General features: G+C 30.3%; 1 protein-coding gene across 4 annotated transcripts in view; it reads right to left on the bottom strand.

The window, feature by feature from the left end:
* Nucleotides 1-2753: 2753 nt before the first annotated feature.
* GRIA2 (glutamate ionotropic receptor AMPA type subunit 2) overlaps nt 2754-9544 on the bottom strand; it is a 142889-nt gene continuing 136098 nt past the window's right edge. For 2 of the 4 annotated variants that reach the window (XM_004088542.3, XM_003257894.4), the window contains exon 16: nt 2754-9544. This exon is cut by the window's right edge and continues 816 nt beyond it. The gene's annotated coding sequence lies outside the window, so the exon portion shown is untranslated. The other 2 variants (XM_003257893.4, XM_003257892.4) reach the window with 1 other exon arrangement.

Raw genomic sequence — 9544 nt, 5'->3', positions numbered from 1 at the left:
GTTTCTCCTGCATTTATGCAAATAATTAAAATGGAATTTATGTTTTTTTCTACAAGTAAGAAAGTTCACATTTACAATGGTAGTCTACGGACCAAATGTAACCAAAAGGGACTTATCAGAAGGAGGAACAATTTTTACTGGGAAGATAATGAATTCAGTTTTAAAGCCTGTTCAGGTTGAGTCCCTGTGGAGATTTCTAGATGCAGTTGAGACTAAGGACAAACTATGTAATCTCTTTTTACCTCCATTTATTTAAGGTACAACAGAGATAATGATAATATAGATTGCATTTCATTTCTGTGTTAAACGCATTAATATATGTAAAATCTAAAATAGTGGCTGGCATCTAACAGATTTTCAATTACTATTAGTCATTATTATTAATAATATTAATTATATTAACAATAAATTACTGAACAGTTGAATATACAAGTCTGGAACTGAGGAAAATGGCCAGGGCTGTGCACATACATTTGAGAAAACTCAGCATAAAGATGGTAATTAAATCCATAGGAAAAAATGGTTTTCCTATGTGATAGAGAGTGCAATTTGAAAAGAGTTGAGATAGAATGAAAAATATCTCCCAGGAATATCTATGTTCACATTATAAGTAGTGAGAGTTGACTCGGTGGGGGCGGCTAAGGAGAAATTGCAACAATATGGCCATTTTGAAAGGAAGTCATTAGAAATATTCCTAAAGAAAATTAACTTCATTTAGTTAGACGATATTTTCCAGGAATCTGGCCATAAAATACAACTTTTTTTTAAAAAAAAAAAAGCAGCCCTACATAAAAATAATGTGCTATAAAAAATTACTGTGAAGGAGACAATTTATGATTAATTGCACCTTATTTTCTTAGCAATTCTACTCCAGCACCAAACTCAGCAAAGCAAAAGCTCTGCAGTTAACGTGATACACTCTCTACATGGCAGGTTAGCAGTTCTCCATTATTACTGGAGCACATTTGTCAGAGATCTCACTCTAGCCCAAATGCCTTATTAGAGCAGTCTTCCAACTACACCTACTACTATCCCATGGGGACTTCACTAAATAGCCTTTTCTCCACTTCATTATACATTCGGTGATGTTTTCCAGTGATGTATGAGTGCTTGTTACAAATCTATACCCTGGGCACCTGTCTGCTGTTTGGTGTGTCAACACTTTTTTTTTATTTTTAGAACTTTTTTTTATCTGATAGCATTTATATAGTGACCCATCTCTTTTCATGTGACGGTTACAAGGGCTAACTCTGCTACCCTCAAACCCAGGTACAAAACCTTGTTCTTCGTTTTACTAGCCATGTGATTTTGAGCAAATTATCTAACCTCTCTGTGCCTCCAATTCCTTATTTGTAAAATGAAGATTATAACAATAGCGTGTTCTTCATAATGTGATGCCTGACATAATATGTGCTTTGTAATTATATGTTATTATTATCATTCCCAAAACCTGTCAGGTACTTGATGATAAATAAGACATATTTATTCTCTGCTTCAGGAGGCTTGCACTATAATAAAGGAATTTGATGTTTAAGCAAACCACTAGAGTACAGCATCATTGCTCCTTTAGAGGGATTTCCACCAGGTACTGCATTTGAACAATGAAAAATATTTAATTAGCTTTGCTTAGGGTAGAGTGAGTGTGGGAGATACAGGTAAGGTGTCACAAGAAAACAAAACATTAACATGCTGCTTGAGAGGTTACTAGACTTTTGCTCAATCATATATAGGAAAGATTTTTATAGGGTTTAATGATAAGGAAGAGGAAATTAAAAGATCAAACAACCATTGTCATGTCAATGCTTATAAGTGAAAGCTGGCCAGATTGATAAGACAAAATTATAGGAAAAATAAGTGTGTAACAGAGGAAGTAAAAATAGTAAATGCTAACATTAAATAAGTGTTATGCTTCTGAAAATATTTTCTGGTTTTGCCATTGCATTGGGAAAGATGATATGACAATAGGAATAATGTGGTGATGTGTGAATAATGACTAAAAACCTAAGAATCAAACAGAAAGTGCTTTGAAATTTACATACTGCTATATGATAGTATTAAATTTTAATGTGAAGTTTTGTGTAAACTCTAAGCCCAGATATTACCATTTTATAATCAAATAGAATTAAAAGCCACTATCTTTATAAACATCTGAAATATGAAAATGCATATTTGATGTTGCATACTTTATGATTTTAACTAATTCATATTTTTATTTGCAAAACGTTTTCACATTTTCTAGAAGCAAATTCATATATAATAATGACAACTTGCATTTGTCTTATAATCTAACTTTTAAAAAAAAGGTTTTAGGACAACAGTTAAGCAAAAATGGACATGTAGCTTTCTTTTCTAATTGCTAATTGAGTAATTAATTATGTTTTCATCGTAAACATTTAGGATATTAATACAAATAAATGTCATTACTTACTAAAAATATATAGCAATAATATTTAAAATTGTCATGATGTTTCTACAGTCATTTTTATGATACTATATCCTACTCAGAGTAAGAAAAGTTTCTGGATACAAATTGAATTGCAAGAGTGTATCCTAATTCAAAAGGTAAGACATCATTTACAGGGGGAAAAAACCCATGTTCCTCTGAATAGAGCATTCCTACTTTCCTCACATATAGCTGTTTGTATGTTAACAAAGAGATTTTATCCGATAAAGGAAAAAAAAAGTATTCAAATAGAGAATCATACCTGAGATACAATCTTCGTTTGTCATTTACTAGCTATGTCCTATTTGCCAGTGGCTTAGTCTTTCCAAGCCTCGGGAAGTATCTCATCAGGGAAAGTGGTGTCCTGAAGATGATCATGACACTTTGAAAATTATATCGATAACTTACTAACCTTTGATGTTAGAAACTGTATTTAGATATTTGAGGCATATACTTTTTTCTGATTTCCAGAAAACTATTTCTGAAATTGAAGTGTAATTTTATTTCCCACAAGTTGTTGTTTTTCTGATGAAATAAATGCAAAAGATTTGCACACAATTTAAACTTGATTCCAAAAGACTTTCCCATGTGGAAATGCTTGATAACTAATTATGAATGGCAGATCTTGGAAATTTAATTTTGATGAAGCAAGTCCTTTAAAATAAATTTCACATAAAAACAGCAAGGCATAATTTTGGGCTCAAGTTTAAGTTACTTTGACTCGTATATCCAGCCTAAGAGTGGCTGATTAATTTCTTCTAAAAACCCTTTAAAAATATCCATAAATAATGTATTCCAATTTATCTAGTGTTTTTTGCACTACAAACTCATAAGTTAACAATTTTATAAATAATTATCAGAGTAAATGCTACAGAGAATGTGGATTTTTTAATACACACATGAACACAAACACACAGAAACACGAACAACATTAAATAAAAATGAACAGACATGTTTATCTCTTTAACACAAATAGCTGACAAGATAATGTACATAAAACAGACTTGAAAACCTTTTAAGATACATACTAAATATGATTATAAAGCCAGGAATGCATTTTAAGTTAAAAAGAACCCCAAATAGACATGACAGCTGAACAGTAATCACCCACATTATCCCTCACTGTGAACTAAGGCACATATTTGCAAGAAGGATGTGCAAAGTTCGATATGTTGTCTATGATCTAGGAATCATGTAAAATTAACTGTTACATGTGATTGCAACCCATGACTTAGACTTCAGTAAAACTATTCTCTAATTGATAACCGGTCAAACGGGGTTTAATTTGTAGGGGTGGGGAAGTAGAAGGCATAGGCAAAGCAAGAATACATAGTTCATAGTACAACATATTTCCATTTTCTACATAATGGTTTCAAGAAACTTTCAAATCTTTTCATGAGGCGATTTCCTTTAAAATCTGTAAATATTTACACAAAAGTGCCTTTAGATATGAGTCAACTATACTCAATAGCTAAAATCATAAAATTCCAATGAGCACAGTGAGCACACATTTCTTATACCACAAAATTCTTGACCATAAGAAGCTGGGGAAAAAACGTGATTTATATATATAAAACCTCTAAATTAAATATAAATAGTAAAATAAAACTAGAAAATATACATCTATTAATTTATACCTGGTTTTGATTCTGATACTTATCAAATGAATTTCCTTACTTATTAATATTAGCAATATAATGAGTGATGGTAATCAAAATATAACATATATGTTCCTAAACACAAAATATGTTTTTCTTTTTTTTACAAAATTTAATAGAACTTCGAATTTTCCCCGAGGATATCCCATCTGAAATAAACTACCCTCATGGAATTTAGGTGTGATTTAGTGTAAATATTTAAATAAAAATAAATATTGACAAATAGTGATATTCACATTAAACATTTTCTGGAATAAATTCTGAATTGGTAGGCTCTTGGTTGAAAAATTACCAGATTTTTAAAAATAAATATATACACATATATTTACTTAAGATATATATGTATATATTTATAAGGATATATATATTCTTTAATTTTTGTTGCCATTTGTATATAAGATGCTGTTTAGCTGCTAAGCAAAAATACTTAGAATGTTTTTTGAATTAACACTCATACAAAGAAATAGACACTAGATATACATACATAAGCTACACAGGTGGCAGAGATTTAGAATTACCAAACTCTGATATTTGTTAATGGATTTAATTAGACTCTTTGAGAATAGAGATAAAAATATTGAATGAATGGCAAATAAATTTATAGACATACAATTTACACAATCTAAGATTAGTATAAGAAAAGAAAATATGAGTCCATATTTAAGACTGTTGAGGAATGCTATCAGATATCTGCTCTAAATTAAAGTTTGAATGTCTTCAGTTAAAAATTGTTGGAAAGAAAATATCAAACTATTGTCACAGACTAATCCAAGTAATCATAATATTATTTCTGCATGAATGGGATCAAAGAACTACATCCTTTTATGAAAATATAACACTTAATCCTCAGAATAGAGGCTTCAAATTTAGCCCTTACCTTGGCCAATATTTATATAGGAAGAAATTCAATAAATATTGTCAGATGGAATAAATAATTAATAAATGAAAGTTACAGGATAGAACAGTTTTACTAATGCTTTCAGATGATGAAATAAAATCTTATCTGGATACCAAAAACATTTTCTGCACCAAGTGGCACTCCAATCATGAACCCATTTCTTCAAACCATTATTTTTAAAAGATACAATGTTGCATCCTATCTTTAATAATCATATCAAATTCCCTTTCATCATTCCAGTGAGACAGTCCTAGTGTCCAAATACTCCAGTTGAGGAGACAAAGGCAAGCATAAGAAAAAGGGAAGGTAAAGCTAGAATCCTGGTTTTGACTACCTCCCAAGACTTAATCCACACCCCCACGTTACAATTTACAGTAAAATGAAATTGGCACATTAACCTGAAAGGGAAAAAAAAAGAAAGAAAAATGACCAAATTCATTCAGTGAATTCAGGCATATCCAATGAAGTAATAGTGAGTTTATGCATATCGAAAAAGCAATTTGGCTCTCAAATAGCAAAATTTACTTATACCTAGTGGGAAAAAAGACAGTTAAGGAATAATCTGGAAGTGCTTGAGAATGAAATTAAAATGGAGAATTGGCTTGTGCTCAGTGTCAAGTGGCTTTGAAAGAGAATTCTGATAAGCAAACAGTCAAATAGAGTTCTCATTCTTCCTGTGTCATAGAAGAGACCCTTGTTTCCTACAGAAACTCTATAAATTGTGGAACTCTGTAAATACATGGAGGAGTATAACAAATTGGCAATTATGGAATCAGAATATGTGAGAAATGCTGAAATAGAGCTTAACAAGAAATTTTATTTCACAAGAGAAATCCTTAGTCATTTATTATAGTTATTAAGCAGACTCTGAAACTGTCAGTCATGTCTTTGATAAAATGAACTGCATTCCAAGTGCCCACAAAGCAAAATCTGTTACAATAAGCAAGCTAGAAATAGATGGAATAACATGAAAAAAAAGCAAAATGAATGAAACTACAAAATGAGATACCATTTAAAGTACAATAGGTATAAAAATGGCAGTAGTATTTAAGGGCAAGAAGAGAACATAAAATGGTAAAGCAAGAAGAGATGAATAGAGACAGGGTATAAAACACATACACAGATTCTTATGAACTGGATTTACTCTAGGCACTTTTCTATATTCACTGGATCTTAGAGCTTTTGTTTTAGTCCCCCTGTTTAAATATCATCATGCTTACATAAGCATGTTTGAACCTCTCTGTACTTAGAGTGCCATATGCTGTCTATGTTTTGTTTTAAAACACATAAATAGAGAAGGTATAATTTCCTGATTAGTAGCTAATAGAATTTCTGTTCTCATGGTCTTGCCAAAACAACACATTAAGAGAATGAATCCCTTCCTACTTAAAAGGTGATACAACTTTTACAAACCTTTTAATGCATTTCCAAATTTTCATTCAGAATATCATGATGATTCACTTATACTTACCCATCTTTTATGTTGGTGATTAAAAATAAACCTATTTTAAGTATGAGAACTCTTTGCACAAAATTTGCTCTATTTTTAAACAGATGTTTATATTATTCTGATATTTCCTTTAATAAGCTTGTTGAGAGTACATATAAAATTTGTGAAATGTAATCAAAATACTCTCTGAAGCCCATAGAATATTATTATTTATAATCATACATTATCAATTAAGATTGATAATAATGACAACTTTTGTGGCTAAGTCAATCAAACCACTTACTTCAAAAGGAAATATATAATCAGTTTTATCCAGCAGAAAAAATGTAAATATCCAGAAATACATTCTAACCTAGAAGTAATTCTTGACTTACTTGTTTAAACTTGCTAGACCGGTACCTCTAGGAAATGACGAGATTGAGAGTAGAAGAAAGGGGAGAAATCACATTTTGCCATATTCTAATTAATTTCAACAAATGTTGTTTAAATGATATTGTTAAGGTGTTGTATTGGAAATCATCCTGTAGCTTTCTTATATTGCTAATGCGTCCCTTCATTTTTCCTATTTGCTACCATGACCACCAAAATATTTAAATTATCTGCAGATTTGAAAATTAAGATCTCCAACTGTTATCTTAAGCAGATTCATTGGTATATTTATGTATGAAACATTAAATCTATTAAAATCTATAAAATTAAAAGATATTAATGTGTAACTTTGAAAAACTATAGTGTCTTAATAATTTTTGAATATTTGTGAATAGAATAACCTGAAAAATGATTATCTTTGTAAAAAAAACAATGCGGCAAGAATTTTAGCTTCTCATTAACACTCTCTTTCAGCACAATACTGTAAGAACACCTTTTTGTAAACACATTATGGAATTTTTAAAGTAAGTCACCTTTCTGCTCTTTAATGTGGCTATCACAGCAGCTGAACGGATAACATACAATGGGATGGTTGGTGATGGTATTGCCTGATCTTGTAGTAGCAGGGTATATCTATAATAAAATGAGTAATATAATTCATAGCCATATTCCTACATATACGTGAAGCACTTAATGAGTGTAGGTATGAACGACCTGAATTGTTAATTATTTTAGCTTACAAAAAAGTTATTTTTATTATGTTACCTTTGTACCTAGCTGATAAATAAATTGAGCAAAGATGTCCTCGTTCAGTAGGAAGAGTTGGGCTTGTTTGGGAATAAACTTAGATACACTTTTTGGTCTCACTGTTATTAGTTTGAAGTACTATTAAGTAAAAAAAAAAATAAAGATCTTTGCCTTTTGTAAGAACATGTTTTATGTATGATTGAAGTTTTTACAACACTCCGGAAAAGCCATCCGATGTTAGATTTAAAAATAAAATCGAAAGCATTTTCTGACATAGTACACATGAAAAATTGGAAATTCCAATATCTTCAATAGAAGTTATAGAAAGTGCATGTCTTCTTGGAGTTTGACACCCACTTTACACAGCAGAAAATAAGGTACTATACTGTAAACAAAAAAGTACAGTAAAGGACAATTGTAAATTTACATAAGAATAGTTCATAAACATTTTGGTCTTTCCATAACAGTTTTTATATAAAATGAATAAAAAAACCTTTAGACAGCTGTCATCACTCTTGTTTGACCACTTTTCACTTATATGCACACAGACATATTTATATAGCAATATATTGATGCACCGTTACATGGATATTAAACTATGAGTACTGCTTGTAACTGAGATGTGCATTATCCAATCAACATTATCCATAGTTGAAATACTCTTACATTATGTATTCTTGTCATGTTGTATCTATAAAAACATGAAAATATAACTTTACATTATTTCAATTATTTACATTAGTTCAAGCTTGACAGAGAAAAATTGATAAGCTACAATTTTTAGAAGAGTAGGCCCAGAGGTACAATAAATAGCATTGATTGTATACAGTCATTTCTTTTTCATTTTTAAAAACTCATTGTAAGTACAATATGGAAACAATTAGTCTGCAATTTGGTCATTCTAGCACTTATTATTAAAACTTAAAATGCACCTCCAGCATTCCTGATGAGGAGAAATGCACTAAAATTATATTGTATTACCTTAGGATCTGTGATTAGGGACAGCTAAATTTAGTGAAGAATATCATGATACCACATGCCTCCATGTTCAATGCAAGTGGTTACTGTTAAACCCTACATTTTTCCTTCCCTTCTATGAAATACACTAAGTAAGAATGTTTTAAAAGCACTTTGCAAAATACCAAGTGCTACACAAAGGCTTTGTTCCAGAAATAACAAGAATACAAATATTAAAAATAACTATTGGGTGTCAATAATCATTCAAAATCCTAAATTAATTAAACTTGGGGGGGCTTTAATGGAAATAAGAGGTATTTTATGAAGGGAAAGATAGATCCTTTAAATTCATTAACTAGATAAATATAGGCTCTTTAGTCAAAAGTTACAGAAATGTGACATTTTATCCACACTGGGCATATTAAAATAGCCATTCCACCTGAGGAATAAATATAAAAATAATATATTAGGGTTATTTTTAATTGATGTCAGTGGGATGAAACTATATTGCAGGTGACTCAAACATATTTTAAAATTCATAATATATAAAGTTTATGACAGCTCATAATTTTAAAGCTAAAAACATAGTTTATGGAATTTAATCAATGGGCAACTAAAGAATTACTTTCAAGGCATTTTTTACTTCATTTAAAATGAATGGTTCTCTTCTGTAAGCTCAAACACTTTAAAAATGGAACTTCACATATTCTGGTATTTGTTAATATTAGCTTTTTAAATCTATTAGCATTTATCTGCATAGATCAAATGCTTTTGTGTTAACAAATATTTCTTTATATATATATATTTAGACATGTCAAAAACATATTCAGATATTACTTTGGGGGCAAGATTACATTGGAAAAATCACCTGGCCTTTTTAAAAGGGAGAAATTTTCTCTGGGCACCTAACAACTTGGTAGTGTCTTTAAACACTTGATTTATGACCAAACTGTAGCTAAGCAAAATTAATTGGACCACTTGCAATAAAACAATAGAAAAATGTTTATTTCAAATGTCAAGCA

Source organism: Nomascus leucogenys, chromosome 7b (assembly GCF_006542625.1).
Source record: "Nomascus leucogenys isolate Asia chromosome 7b, Asia_NLE_v1, whole genome shotgun sequence".
Taxonomy (NCBI): Eukaryota; Metazoa; Chordata; class Mammalia; order Primates; family Hylobatidae; genus Nomascus; species Nomascus leucogenys.
Note: the sequence above shows the minus strand (reverse complement) of the source record. Positions and strands in the feature narration are given on the sequence as shown.